At 40.6% G+C, this 16011-nt stretch overlaps 1 protein-coding gene and 1 pseudogene across 8 annotated transcripts in view; one reads left to right on the top strand and one right to left on the bottom strand.

Moving 5' to 3' along the window:
- BMPR1A (bone morphogenetic protein receptor type 1A) overlaps positions 1-16011 on the top strand; it is a 168641-nt gene that overhangs the window by 84149 nt on the left and 68481 nt on the right. For 4 of the 8 annotated variants that reach the window (XM_063669878.1, XM_063669879.1, XM_063669876.1 and 1 more), the window contains one exon: positions 2987-3091. The exons of the other annotated variants lie outside the window; for them this stretch is intronic. The gene's annotated coding sequence lies outside the window, so the exon portion shown is untranslated. The remainder of the gene's footprint in view (positions 1-2986; positions 3092-16011) is intronic. 8 annotated transcript variants of the gene reach the window in all.
- Positions 11260-15943, bottom strand: LOC129045036 (putative RNA polymerase II subunit B1 CTD phosphatase RPAP2; annotated as a pseudogene).

Raw genomic sequence — 16011 nt, 5'->3', positions numbered from 1 at the left:
ACTTATTTAATTACTCCTTCACCTTTTTTCCTTCCCCTCCTACTCTTAAATAATAATGACCTTCACCAAGGTTTTATCTTAGAAATTATTCTGTTTTTTTCTTATGTCTTTCCTAGTCTCATGATTTCTGCAATTATCTCTAAAATGATCTCTCTCAACTTCCTATCTCAGTTGTGGCATTTTCTCTAAGCTTCAGGCCCATATTTTCAGCTGTTTACAGATGGCTCAAGCTTAGTGCCTCAGACTTCCCGTTATCTAGCACATCATTCATCATGAGCTCTGCACCCGCTATTTCTCCTTCTGTTAATGGACCTCTTTGTCACCCAGGCTCAGAGTCTCAGTGCTGTATCGGATTCCTCATTGCTTCCTACCCTTAGGCACAAGTGAAGTCCTATCAGTTTTACCTCTCTAATGTATCACAAATGTTTGAATCCTCTCCTTCCGAATCCCCCTTCACCATCCAAGTTTAGGTCTTTATATTACATCTCACGGAAAATATTGCAGGGATCTCCCACCTTGTGCTGCTTCTCACTCCTACTTCACTTTACATGTTGCTGCCAGCTTAAATTATCTTAAGAGAGAATTTTGCTTGTATTGTCGGTGACACTTTGCCTGTCTGCCAGAGTAAGGACAAATTCCTCTAATTTTAAAGATAGTGTAGCTTTGCCTTCATCTGTCCATTTCTTTCACCCTTTAAACATTTATTAAACACCTATTGTATGCCAGGCACTGTGTTAGGTCAGAATGCAAAACATTAAATAAAAACAGGTTCCTAGCTATACTCAAAAAATAGTCTGTCTAGGGATGGATGAGCATGAAAACAATTATTGAAGTGCAATCTGGGAAGTGCTATATTATAATTGAAAAGATATATTTGATTATTCCACACTGTGTACATAGATTATAATTATAACATCACTGGTATGCCCATAATTGCATACAGCTATAATTTTCAAAAGAATTTAAAAATACAAGTGACCATGTCAAAAAACAAAGATGTATTGACATCACCTGGAAAGACTACACCAATGTTGTGAGAGGAGAGAATTGTCAGGCAGGCTTCACAGAAGAGATAATATTTGAGCAGAGTCTTGATGGATAAATAGAAGATTGCTGAATGGAAATTGGAAAGTGTAATATTGTAAAATACATATGTGGTTTTTGATGCCATTTCCTGGCATTCAACTCTTAAAATCCTTGAAACCTCTGAAGTGATGTCTTTTTGTATGCTAATGAGTTAACTGGTAGATGACAGCCCTCTAGGTAGCTTTAGGATGGGGGCTGGTCAGCAGAAAGATTAAGGCAGGATTAGAGTCAGAACTTTCAGTTCCCACCCCCACCAACCCCCAACATTTAGGGAGGGGAGAAGGCGAAGGTTAAGTTGATCACAAGTGACCCGTGGTTTAATTAGTCGTGCCTACAGAATGAACGTTCCATAAAAATCCAAAAGAACTGGGTTCAGAGAGCTTCTGGATAGCTGAACATGTGCAGGCTCTGGTGCCCTGTACATCTCTTTATCTATCCTTTGTAACATCCCCTATAATAAACCTGTAAACATAAATGTTTCCTTGAATTCTGTCAGCCACTCTAGCAAACTAATAGAACCTGAGAAAGGGGTTGTGGGTACCTGGATTTATGGCTGGTTGATCAGAAGAACAGGTAAAATAACCTGGGCTTGCCATTGGCATTGGAAGTGGGGGCCGTCTTGAGGATGGATCCCTCAACTTGTGGGATCTGATGCTGTCTCCAGGCGGGTAGTGTTGGAATTTAATTGGAGGTTCCAGCTGGTGTCTGATGCAGAATTGTCTGCTTGCTTGTTGGTGGGCAGAAACCCTCACACATTTGGTAAGAAAAGTCTTCCCTGTTGATTGTTTTGGTGAGAGGGCAGAGGAAAAATAGTTTGAGTGTTTTCCATACTCACAGAAGGCAAGGGAATTAATTTCATGCAGAGCCCAGAGCGGGGTGGAGGCAGAGCTTGAAAGTGTATAGAATGTACAGAAGATAGAATAATTTTTGTATGGCTTGAATTTAGAATAGGAGAGAGAGTTTGAGGGACAAGGCTGGAAAGGACCTTATGAAGAATTTTGAATGCCATGGCAAGGAGTCTAAACTTTATTTTGTGAAAAATGGGCAGTCACTGAAAAATTTTAATATCTAAAGGTATTTTGGATCGTAATTTTTTGTTAAAATTAATATGATGGTTGTATTAGTCAGTTTTCATGCTGCTGACAAAGACATACCCAAGAATGGGTAACTTGTAAAGGAAAGAGGTTTAATGGACTCACAGTTCCACATGGCTAGAGAGGCCTCACAATCATGGCAGAAGGTGAAAGGCACATCTTAGGTGGCAGCAGGCAGAGAGAATGAGAGCCAAACGAAAGGGGAAACCTCTTACAAAATCATCAGATCTTGTGAGACGTATTCACTACCAAGAGAACAGTATAGGGGAAACTGCCCCCATGATTCAATTATTTCCCACTGGGTCCCTCCCACAACATGTGGGAATTATGGGAGCTAAAATTCAAGAGGAGATTTGGGTGAGGACACAGCCAAACCATATCATTGTTGATATGAATTGTAGTTTCGAAAAAGGAAAAACTAAAACTAGAGAGACAAGTTAGGCTATTCTTAACTGTTTCAAGCAAGAAATAATGAAGCTGTCAACTTAAGATGGGGGTCAACTTACCCGTTTAAGCATTGGTTGTTTAGAAAATGTTTAATTTTCTTCTATTCCCCTATGTACTATACTCTTCAGCTAGTGATTTGAAATTGTCCTTCATTTTCTCTGCTCTCTTCTCTTGGCATATTTTTGGCCCTTTCTCTCTCTTGTGGAGTGCCTATGAACTTTAAAAACCCCATCTCAAATGCCAGTTCACCCCTAAAGTTCTTTCCAATCTGTATTGCTTTGAGTTTAAATATATTAAAGACATAAATATATGTCTTTTCCTAGTCTAAAGCCCCCAAAGCACTTATTTTTATTCTACAGGATATTACTTTTTTGGTCCGTATTAAACTATGTGGCAGCAAGTCACAAAGGAGGAATCAGAAAGTAACCTGCTCCCCACCCTTGGTGTGTAGTCCAGTTAGCAAGGTATGTATACAAGTAATATAAGTAACGATAACCAACATTGCCATGCAAAAGTGAGGAATGCCACAGGAGTAAATTGTTGCTTCTAGTCAGAGTCCTGTAACTGAGAAGCACAGGTAGAACATAGGAGGTGGAGGTTATGTGAGCTGAGCTTTGAAAGATGAGTAAAATTTAGATGGGTAAAGGATATTTCTGGAAAAGTGGATGGATAGAAAATGAATGTTTTTGTAGGAATGTGGTGAAGGTCTTAGAAAGGGCAGGAAGTATGATGTGAAGAAAGCTCTTTTAGGGAAATTACTCTAGCGGTGATATATAAACTATACATCATTAGAGAAATGAAGTGAGGAGGTAGGGAGCTGAGTGAGGAGATTGTGGCAGTAGTTAGGCATGAGCTGATCAGAATTCAATCAGGGTGGTGATTGTGGAAATAGAAAAGAAAGACTCAGTGGTAAAGATATCGTGGCAGAAGAAGGGACACTGATGTGTGACTAAATGTTGGAAAGAGATGATGCCACCCGAATTTTGAGCCTGGATGGTGGGGATAATGTTGGCCTCATTAATAGCCAAGATAAGTTGGATCCTACTTTTCTAAATGTAGAGAAACATTAAAATTTATGTTTTACTGTACTGTTGGTCTCTTAATTTGCTTATATGCAACAAGTTTGTTTGGCATTATTTTTCCAGCCTTAACATATTCAAAGGGAGATTTTATGAAAAAAGCAAAGTATTACCTCTTTTACAAAAGCAGTTTTTAAGGAAATAAATTATATTCTGTTCATAGTTATCTCTTTTGCTATCATGTTAAATGCTGTGTAAGATTTAGTAAAATTTAAGAATGTTTAAAGTATTTCTACAGGTATAATTCTGACACCATTACCAAAGGATGGTATCTTGTTTTAATAGAATTACCGCTTAAGGAATGGGGATCTGTGAAAAATTCATTAAGTGGAATTCGATGGTTCCATATTAACAGATAGGCATTATTATGGTACTGTTCATGAGAGAAATATTGTATAGTAAGGCAGTAAGTTACTTAATTATATAAAACTGGCTTTTAAAATGCATTTATTAAAATTCTTATCAACTGTTAACTGGTGACTGATTTAGAACTTTGCAATATTTAGAAACAGTCTAATACTCTCTGTTGAAAATAATCACTAATTGTTTTATAATTATAATTATACATGTGTAAAACTGGAAGACATTACATTATTGAGGAAGGAAGTTATTTGTGTTTTGTTTGTTTTTTAAGTCAGGCTTTGTGTTGAACTATTATTTTTTATTTTTTTTTTTAGACGGAGTTTCGCTCTTGTTGCCCAGGCTGGAGTGCAGTGGCACAATCTTGGCTCACTGCAACTTCTGTCTCCTGGGTTCAAGTGATTCTCCTGCCTCAGCCTCCCGAGTGGCTGGGATTACAGGCACCCGCCACCACACTCAGCTAATATTGTATTTTTAGTAGAGACGAGGTTTCGCCATGTTGACCAGGCTGGTCTTGAACACCTGACCTCAGGTGATCTGCCCACCTCAGCCTCCCAAAGTGAGCCACTGTGCCCAGCGCAGCATACTCTGTTTAAAAGCACAGGCGGTGTAGCCAGAGGACTTCAGTTTCAATCTTGACTTTACCACTTAGTTTGTGTTCCCTTGAAAGAAGAGCCTGAGAAAAAGACTTACTGGCTGATAGGTTATTTGGGAGATGAACCAAAAAGCAGAAGTGAGACAACGGGAAAAGTGAGACAGAGAAGGGAGGGAAGTTTCATTAAGTGGGTGATCCAGTTCCCCCTGCGGGCAACTGGGATTCAGCCCTGTGGGTGTCTTCTGAATGTACCTCACTGTTGTCCCACCAAAGGACAGGGAGCCTGAGACATGCATGCACCAACTTTCACCTGTTGTTAATTGAAGGTTGCTCTGTGAGCTTTAACTCCGGCAGGTCTGTGCTTGTGCCTCCATGCTGTTGAGCAGTCTCCCTTAGGTTTGCAAAGTCTCCGAGGAACAAAACAGAGCAGTGCCTCCACTCCCACTTGAGTCAGGTGCTGTGCGTGCCACATAGACCTGCCCACCAGAGCCACAGTGCGGAGAGGGGTGAGCTGCAGAGCACCACGAGGGTCTGCTGTGGTCTGCCCCTTTTACTAGTGAGATTCCCTCATGCCCCATTAGATCTACTCTGTCACTGACCCTGCAGATTGGTGGCTGATTATAATCACTAAAAGAAATATCTAACGGGTGCAGTGGCTCACACCTGTAATCCCAGCACTTTGGGAGGCTGAGGTGGGCGGATCACGAGGTCAGGAGATCGAGACCATCCTGGCTAACATGGTGAAACCCCGTCACTGCTAAAAATACAAAAAATTAGCCGGGCGTGGTGGTGGGTGCCTGTAGTCCCAGCTACTCGGGAGACTGAGGCAGGAGAATGGCGTGGACCCGGGAGTTGGAGCTTGCAGTGAGCCGAGATCGTGCCACTGCACTCCAGCCTGGGCGACAGAGCGAGACTCCGTCTCAAAAAAAAAAAAGAAATATCTGAAACAAGAGGGTTAAAATCCCCACCACTGCAGTTGGTCCTGAGCTCTTATTTCCATCCTTTCATATGAGAATGCTCTAAGAGCCCTCAGTTGTGCTGGCAGTAGGGTGTTCTCTGGGCAGAACCCGCATCTGGAGGCAAACCCGCATCTGGAGTGTTGGTTCTGCACCCTCCTTGTTAGCTGGCATTTGGCAGCGGCAGTAGTTAGGTCACCCTTCATAAGAAGGAGCCCATGCTGTTGGGCCTATGTAGAGCTTTCCTCTCTGTCACTCCACAGGCTCCATTGACGGACCTGGTACTCCAGCCTTGGGAAGAAGCTGGCTGACAGCACTGACAAGCCATCCTGTCTGTTCTTGGGGTGTAGTTGAATGCCTCTTCTGTGGGAGGTGCCTTGTGTTGGGCATTCACATAAGATAAAGATTGGCACTTTGTGTTCCCTCCCTTAGGGCTGTCAGCGTGCCTCTTCTCCAGGCTTCTGGTCTCTTATTTCCTTTTTGGCCCCTTTTAATACAAAAATTAGTCGGGCATGGTGGTACATGCCTGTAATCTCAGCTACTCGGGAGGCTGAGGCAGGAGAATGGCATGAACCCGGGAGGTGGAGGTTGCAGTGAGCCAAGATTGCGCCACTGCACTTCGGCCTGGGCGACGAAGCAAGACTCTGTCCCCCGCCGCCCACACACACACAAAAAATTAACCACACACCCACTTGCTTCTGTAGAGAAACCTAGAACTCCTGGTCTCAGAAATGTCATCCAGGTCTCGCTTTCAGGCTTTTTGATTATTCCGCAACTCCAGAAAAAGAGGCTGTTTAGTCCCACTCTCTTCCATTCAGACTGCCTCCTCTTAAGTTTTAAAGATACTATTATTTTTTCTTAATTTAAGCTTAGTGGATTTACTTCTGGTTTTGATCCCTCTCCAGTTTGGGTGCTTTAATTTTATTTATTTATTTATTTAGAGGTGGAGTCTCGCTCTGTCTCTCTGCTAATTTTTGTATTTTTAGTAGAGACGGGGTTTCACAGTGTTGGCCAGGCTGGTCTCAAACTCCTGACCTCAAGTGATCCACCCACCTTGTCGTCCCAAAGTGCTGGGATTACAGACGTGAGCCCCTGCGCCTGGCCCATTTTGGGTGCTTTTAAATGCAGACGGTGGTTTGTGAATTTGCAGCTCCATATGATATAGTAGGGAGAGCATGCCACAAGGTTTTCAGGTAATATGAGGTTTTCTCCTCATATTCTGTTACTACAGTTCAATTCCTAACTTTATCTTCCAGCCTAATAATTTCTGTCTTGCACTACTGTCTTATGGTTTCAACTGTGAAAGGTAATTTCCAGTCTCAGTGTCACAGATACTCCAGTTTAACCTCTGATTATATCTTATGTATTCTTTCTTCCTTCCTTTTCTTTCTCCCTTCCCTGCTCTGTCTTTTATAGGGCAGGGGTTAGGGAACGTCTCATTGCCCCTTTTGTTTTTCTTTTTCCTCATTGCCTCTTTTTAAAATGATTTTTTTTTTTTATTTTTAAAAGATTATATATTGGCCAGGCACGGTGGCTCATGCCTGTAATGCCAACACTCTGGGAGGCCAAGGTGGGAGGATTGCTTGAGGCCAGGAGTTCGAGACCCCATCTCTATTTAAAAATAGTCACACACACACGTGTATGTATGTGTGTATAAAGATTATGTAAGCAGCCTATTAATAAGTTCCTATATAAAATTTTAAACACTATGCACCAAAGCCTTTTAGTCCCTCTTCCCCACCCTTCACCCCACTGCCCTCCTCACCACCCTCCTTCCCCTCCATCCCACTGCCATCTTGGGGACCTCTGTTTCTTAGGTTGTTGGTCTGTTTGTGTATTCCATTCCCTGTTGAGTTAATTTTTGTATTAATATCTTTATAGAAAATGATACTTTTTTTTTTTTTTTTGAGATACAGTCTCCATCTGTCATCCAAGTTGGAGTACAGTGGTGCCATCTTGGCTCACTGCAACCTCCGCCTCCCGGGTTCAAGCAATTCTCCTGCCTCAGCCTGCCAAGTAGCTGGGACTACAGGCGCCTGCCACCACGCCTGGCTAAAGTTTTGTAGTTTTATTAGAGATGGGGCTTCACCATGTTGGTCAGGCTGGTCTCGAACTCCCGACCTCAATGATCCACCTGCCTTGGCCTCCCAAAGTGATGGGATTACAGGCGTGAGCCACCACGCCCGGTCCATACATTCTTGATTTTCAGATTTATTCTTATAAAATTATGCCTAATGAGAATATCCCTTTCATAAAGTTAGTGTGAAGATTAAGGAATTTAACATATGAAGTATGTAGAACAGTGCCTGGCCTATAGAATTCTAAGTGATAATTATTATTTAATATTATTATACTTGAATATTTATAATTATTTTTGGTAGGCCTCCTTGTACTTCGTATTATTAATTTGTTCTTTATTTTTGTGCTTAGACTTCCTAGGGATATTGAACTTTCTAGATAATTTCATGGGTCTTTTCAAAGAGCCAGCATTTTGGTTTTATAAATTAACTCCACTTTTTTGTTATATATTTAATAATTTTTCCTTTTAACATACTACCTTTTCTTCCTGCCTTTGGTACCCATTCTTGTCTTCCATCTCGGTTACACATAATATTCTTCTATTTTTAAACATTTTTCTGTTGTTTCTGAGAATTTAGGAACAGTAGGAACACATTTGTTTATTCTCCCAGCCTTAGTTAGAGCTACTTGTATGTTTTCAAAAGCTTCTTGCACCTCTGTCTCCTGATGGTCTGTAATCTTTCCAGCAACCCAGGATTTAAATCTGGGAACTACCTAAGACAACTGCATCTCTACTTTCTATCAGATCTAGAAGTTGCTAAATTCTGTCAGTGCCACCTCTATAATAGTTTTCTTCCACTTCTCTATTCTCATTGCCTCTTGGTTGGGATGGTTACTTCTTGTGTGAACTACTGTAATTAACCTTTGGCTTATCTACCTCACCCTGTCCCTTTCATCCCATGTAATGCTTCAAGAGTGATTTTTCTAAACCATGATGCACTCACTTCTTTGCTCTGAAACCTCCAGTGATTTCTCCTTGTCTGCTGAGTAAAGTTCAGGCTACTTTACACTAGCATTTGAGAATCTTATGAATTAATTCCTGCCTACACTTAATCATTCTTTATTCCTTTGTTCTTTAGGAAAAATCATAATTGGTAAGATAAACCAAATATAAAACTATATAGTAATGCTGTTTTTCAGTCTTACTGATCTCATTCTATTCCTTATCTTTACCATGCTTTTCTGACTTTGTGCTTTTGCCTCTGGATTTCCCAGTCTGGAATGCCTCTCTCACATTCTAGTATGTTGAAATCTGTCCATTATTCAAGTGTGAGCTTAGATGCCAACACTTTGATGAAGGCTTATCTGATCCCATTGCCTAGAATTAATCTTCTTTTCCCATGTCTTTGGATTTGAATTGCAGCTTCTGTGCTCTGTTACTAGTCATACCATTTTCGATAGTCTACCAATAACTTCTGTGCCTTAGATCCACATTTACGCTGGCTTGTCAGGATTGGTCAGTGAATCAAATAGGTAGTAAGTATAAGCTTCTAGAACTGCACTGTCCGATATGGTTGTCATTAGCCACTTGTATTTTGACTACTGAGTAGCCACATATGGTTAGTGGCTACTTTATTGAGTAACATAGAGACTTTCATGATTGCAGAAAGTTATTTTGAGCAGTATCTAGAACAGTGCCTGGCAAATAATAGACACCAGGGAATGTTGTTCCTACGTATCACATCTCATAGTAGACATTCAGTAAATATTAGTTTAACTTTCCTTTCCTTATCTGAATTTTATTAGCGTTTACCTGTGCCATTTAAAAAGTAATAGTTTAACTTTATGGCAGCTAACACAGTATATGAACAATAAATATATTTTGGGTGAGTAAGTAAATACTACGAAGCATCCAGAAAGCATCTTGCTCTCTTTTGGGGTAGGGAGAGTAGGGGAGTGGAAGTTAAAAAAAATTCACTACTCAGGCCGGATGCAGTGGCTCATGCCTGTAATCCCAGCACTTTGGAAGGCCGAGGCGGGTGGATCACTTGAGGTCAGGAGTTTGAAACCAGCCTGGCCAACATGGTGAAACCCCATCTCTACTAAAAATACAAAAATTAGTCAGGCATGGTGGTGCATGCCAGTAATTCCAGCTCCTTGGGAGGCTGAGGCAGGAGAATGGCTTGAACCTGGGAAGCGGAGGTTGCAGTGAGCTGAGATAGCGCCACCGCACTCCAACCTGGGTAGCGCCACCGCACTCCAGCCTGGGTGACAGAGCGAGACTCCATTTCAAAAAAAAAAAAGTTCATTGCTCAATAAGTGAGTATTTCCAGGATGCTTAAATTAAACAGGGTAGACTAAGCAGCTAAATAAAGGTGGTCTTATCTGCTGCTTTTCAAATTTAGTGTACGTGCATGTCACCTGGGGGTCTTGTTAAAAGATTGTGATTCAGCACAGTCTGGGATTCTGCATTTCTAGCCAGCTTGCAAGCTAGCCAGCTCTGCCCAGTGAGGGTGTAATTCACTAGATTGGCTACTTATACCCATTTTAACATTTCCTAGTCTTTAGAACTAGTCCTTTAATTTAGCTCAAAGTTTTGTTGTTGTTGTTGTTGTTGTTTTGAGACAGGGTCTTGCTCTGTTGCCCAGGCTGGAGTGCAGTGGCATGATCATGACTCACCACAGCCTTGAACTCCTGGGCTCAGGTGATCCTCCTGCCTCAGCCTCCTAAAGTGCTGAGATGGATTACAGGCATGAGCCACCACACCTGGCCCAAAGTTCTCCTTTTTGAGGTGATAATTTTTAAAGACAGCCCTTATATGTTCAGGAAGTATAAGCCTGTTTTTACATAAAGTAGGTGCATTGTTCGGCACCAATATGAGAAAGACTTAATTATGAATACAGCTTTATATTACTAGGTTTCTTATGTCATAATGTAAAAAAACCGGTAAACTTAGCGCTGATCTATTCATGATAGTTGAAAGTTTTAAGCTAATTCAAAATATGAAATAAGCCAGAAATATTTTGGAAAGAGAGGTTTTAAGTATATTCAGGTCCTCCATTTTATGATGTGAGTCTAAATTTCTGTTTTCTGATGTCTAGAAATCACAAAAGGATGGTGATTTTGGGAACGAAGTTCTTGAGCTAGCACTGTCAGTAGTAACTGGCTGTTACTGTAAGATCTAGAGATACATTTTTAGATGCCAGTATACTTATAAAGAACTGTTAGAGTGCATTTTATGGTTTTATGGTTGGTTTAATTCCCCAAATATATTGCCCTTAGGAAGCTATTACTATTTTTTATTCCTTAAATTTATTTATTGAACATTTTTATTCCTTTGCTTAGAAATGTGCTAGACAGTGGCAATTACATTGCTGCAAGATAAGTAAAAAAATCAGCTGACTAAGCTTTATAAGAGGAGGAATCATGTCTGTTTTATTTACCATTGGATAGTCAGTACATGGCACATAACCAAGTCATCATTAAGCCATTTTTGAGTGAACATTGCTTAAGATCTGCAAAGCAGCTGTGATGTGTGCCGGGTGTATTGGAAGTTGAACAGGACTCCTGAAGCAGCCTAATGAGTTGGGATCGAGGATTGCATATACAAGGGAACTCGCAGATCAAGTCTTGAAGAGAACATCGTAGTTACTCTGGCAAAGAACAACGAGGACACAAAGGCTGTGCGGAGGAATGGAAGCCTGGAAGGAGTACCTGTGAAGGGAGAGCGGCTGCACTGACTTTGGTAGAGTTGGAGCATCATAAGGGTATGGAGGAGAGAGGAGGAGAGTAGTAGAGGCCTCAGCAGATGTCAGATCACAAAGTGTCTTGTGTTACTAATTTTATCATATGAAACGAGGATATTTTTTAGGTTTTTAAGCAGAGAGAATGGCAAGGTCATTTGATTTTAGAAGTTAGTCTGAGCTAGGCATGGTGACAGATGCCTGTACTGGACAAGCTGAGGCGGGAGGATGGCTTGAGCCCAGGAGTTGGAAGCTGCAGTGAGCAGTGATCACATCACTGCAGTCCAGCCTGGGCAACAGAGCAAGACCTTGCCTTTAAAAATGAAAAGTCTGAAATACCCCTCACAACTCTTAAAAAAAAAAAAAGTTCTTTCAAGTACACGTGGAGTGTTATATAAAAGTGACCATTTCTAGGCTATACAGCAAGTTCTTATACATTTCAAATAAAATCAACCATGTTTTCTGGCAAAGAAAGCATGTAGGAAATGAATAACTATACACATTTGGAAATTTAAAAACACACTTCTGTAAATCCCACAGATTAAATATAAAATAATCAATTTAGTGAACACCTAGAACAAAACAATAGAGAAAATAACAGCCTGAGCAAAATAGTGAGACCCTGCATCTACAAAAAAAAAATAAAAATTAGCCCAGCACAGTGGTGTCCCCCTGTAGCCCCTACTCAGAAAGCTGAGATGGGAGGATTACTTGAGCCTGCAAAGTTGAGTCTGCAGTGAGCCATGATCACACCATTACACTCTAGCCTGGACTACAGAGCGCAAGACCTTATTTCAAAAAAAAAAAAAGAAACTTAGGACATATTAAAACGTGTGTGAAACCCTGAAGCCTTAAATATTCATATTTTAAAAGAAGATTTAAATACTAATAAGCTAATCTAAGTTAGGGAAAGAGCATGGCAGTAAATTCAAGTGAAGTAAAATAGATGATACAGATAAAAACTAACAATTCTAGAGTTCTTACTCTATTCCAAGCACCATTCCATGTTCTTTACAAAGCTTATCTCATTTAATCTTCACAAAGCCATATGAGGAGGGTATTGTTATTATGTGCACTTTACACATGAGGAAACTTAGGCACAGAGAGAAACTTATCCAAGCCTCTAGCTAATAAGTATGATAGAATTGGTGCTTGAAATGATGATTTTTTTTAAAAAAAGATACATTGAAGAGGATTAACAGAGCTGAAAGTTGTTTTTTATGAAAAGGCTAATAAAATAAACTGTTTGAGAGATTGATCAAGAAAAAATATGTATAAATAATACTGAGGATGTAAAAGGAAGATACACAAGAAAGTCTTAAAAATAAAATATCCTGAATCACTTTATACCAATAAATTTCACAATTTAAATGTCAATTTTCTAGAAAATTTTAACAATAAAATTGACACAGAGTAAATAGAAAACCTGGATATTTCTGTAACTATTAGAGAAATTGGATTTGTAATTAAAAGAGCCACCCACTTTCATACACTTAGAGATAAACCTTTGGCCCAGATGATCTTTTTTTCTTTTTTCTTTTTTTTTAAGAAAAAAAAAAAAAAAAACAGGCCTCTTCAGAGACTTCATTTAGTACATGAAGAATTAGTGAAAACTTTGTCCCACCATTTTAGGCTGTTTTTACATTAGAAAAAATACTGCACATTTATGAAAATTTACCAAGGGCAAATTTCAACTTATCTGTAAAATAGTAATGCCAACTGTGGAGATGGCACTGTAAACCAAAAGGCAGAATGACTAAAGAAACTACTTGAAAATTTAACAATTATCTCTTCATTATCCTTCGTTATCTGGGAACCTGCCCCGTTAGTCACATAGGTTCTTTTCTATTTTCCCTAAGCGTTGGCCTGTTTGAGAAATAAAGGGACAGAGTACTAAAGAGAAATTTTAAAGCTGGGCGTCCAGGGGAGACATCACATGTGGGTAGTTTCCGTGATGCCCCACAAGCCGTGAAACCAGCAAGTTTTTATTAGTGATTTTCAAAAGGGGAGGGAGTGTACGAATAGGGTGTGGGTCACAGAGATCACGTGCTTCACAAGGTAATAACATATCACAAGGCAAATGGAGGCAGGGCGAGATCACAGGACCACAGGACGGGGCGAAATTAAAATTGCTAATGACGTTTTGGGCACCATTGTCATTGATAACATCTTATCAGGAGACAGGGTTTGAGAGCAACAGGTCTGACCAAAATTTATTAGGCGGGAATTTCCTTGTCCTAATAAGCCTGAGAGCGCTATGGGAGAGTGGGGCTTATTTCATCCCTACAGTCTCGACCATAGAAGACGGCCACACCCAAGGGGGCCATTTCAGAGGCCCACCCTCAGGGGCACATTCTCTTTCCCAGGGATGTTCCTTGCTGAGAAAAAGAATTCAGCGATATTTCTCCCATTTGCTTTTGAAAGAAGAGAAATATGGCTCTGTTCCACCCAGCTCACTGGCAGTCAGAGTTTAAGGTTATCTCTCTTGTTCCCTGAACATTGCTGTTACCCTGTTCTTTTTTCAAGGTGCCCAGATTTCATATTGTTCAAACACACATGCTCTACAATTTGTGCAGTTAACGCAATTATCACAGGGTCCTGAGGCGACATACATCCTCCTCAGCTGACAAGATTAAGAGATTAAAGTAAAGACAGGCATAGGAAATCACAAGGGTGTTGATTGGGGAAGTGATAAGTGTCCATGAAATGTTCACAATTGTGTTTAGAGATTGCAGTAAAGACAGGCATAAGAAATTATAAAAGTATTAATTTGGGGAACTAATAAATGTCCATGAAATCTTCACAATCCACGTTCTTCTGCCATGGCTTCAGCCGGTCCCTCTGTTTGGGGTCCCTGACTTCCTGCAACACTTTCTGCTCCAAGATTTGCTATGAAGAGTTTTCCAAATGTTAAGGACCTGGAAAAGCTCATTGTCTTTAAGACGTATCCCTTCTGAGTCTTGTGATTTGGTGGTTTCTTCATCCAAAACATATCATCCTCTATAAAATTCCCTGATCCTCAGATTTAATTTTTCTGTTTCTTTTTCCAATTTCTTGTCAGTGGTTTAATGGCTGTATCTGAGCACCTAAAAGGTAAAGACTCTTCCAAGCTATTGAGACTCCCTCCAGGCAGGGGAATGACTGTCTGGGTCTGAGATTATGTCATTAAGTTCTTTTTTTTTTCTTTTCTTTTTCTTTTTCTTTTTTTTTTTTTTTGAGACAGAGTCTCGCTCTGTTGCCCAGGCTGGGGTGCAGTGGTGCAACCTCCACTCCCTGCAACCTCCGCCGCTTGGGTTCAAGCAGTTCTCCTCAGCCTCCCAAGTAGCTGGGATTACAGGCACCTGCCTCCACGCCCACCTGCCTCCACGCCCAGCTAATTATTGTATTTTTAGTAGAGACAGGGTTTCATGTCAGGTCTCAAACTCCTGACCTCAGGTGATCCACCTGCTTCAGCCTCCCAAAGTGCTGGGATTACAGGCGTGAGCCACTGCACCCGGCGTCACTAAGTTTTTTAACCAGAGAGGCTTTGGGTTTCAGACACACAGAAGCATAATTCTGGCCATACAAAAACCTCAGAGTTTCTTCTGTCTTCCACCCAATCAAAGTCTCCTTCAAAACTTTAAGTAAGTTTCTATTTGCCACTTCAGGACACACCTGCACTGAACTAGATACTGACCTAGAAACTTGGTTTGATTTGGCAAATTTTCTGTTAAAATGCTCCACGCTTTTCTTATGCCTATTAGAGTTATTTCTGACCTACTGTATTTACTTTCAGAATTTTCTGAAGCTTTAATCTTTCAGGCAAGTACTATTTGAAGAACTCTTGAGTATTTACTTTCTGTAAAGGAAGTTCACATGTGGCAGCTTTCTCCTGAGTATCTAATTTGCAATTGCCTAACTGCTCAGTGACATCCACTACTGTCTGTTCTTTGTGTTTGGCATTAGTTTTGAGACCAGCTTTCTTTCTCATTATGCTTTTTGGTGCAGCTGTGGTCTAATACTTGTTGAATTTGGTCTGTTTCCTGGTAGAATGGAGGAAACAAAGTCTTGCTCATTATCGCTGCTGCTGTCATTATGAGTACTGGAAGAACTATTGCTAGAAGATTCATATTGCTTTTCAAAGTGGCTAGGATTGTCGATATCTGATGTTTTAATGGCTTTACTGCATAACTGTATTTCTTTTCCAGAATGGCCACTTTGCCCTTACTTTAGCAGTTGAAAATCTGGATGCCTCTCACCTTACTGGAGTTTTGGGAATTTGTGCTTCAAAAAACTCAGATGCTTCATAACAAAAATTGCTGCAAAAAGACTTTCTTTCAGTAATATCATAGACTTTCTTGGTTTTGAAATTTTATATTTAATTCCCAGCTGCTTGTGACATAAAGGATAACCACAGAGTTTGACAATAGAACGTTCATTCACTACATCGTTGTAGTGAGCAGGTGTAATGAACTTCCCCTTTTAGAAGCATCTTCTTGTTTCAAAGTACTTGTCTGTTTAGTACCTGTGGCATTTCGAGAACGGTGGGAGCCCCGGCCCTCTGCAGCCCAGCGCAGTCAGCCATGGGGGAGAGTAGTCTGGGGGTCGGGACCAGCTCCAGAGTCTCGCCCCGAGGCCCAGTCTCCTTACCTG

Source organism: Pongo pygmaeus, chromosome 8 (genome assembly GCF_028885625.2).
Source record: "Pongo pygmaeus isolate AG05252 chromosome 8, NHGRI_mPonPyg2-v2.0_pri, whole genome shotgun sequence".
NCBI classification, from domain to species: Eukaryota; Metazoa; Chordata; class Mammalia; order Primates; family Hominidae; genus Pongo; species Pongo pygmaeus.
This window is presented reverse-complemented; position numbering and strand designations above follow the sequence as displayed.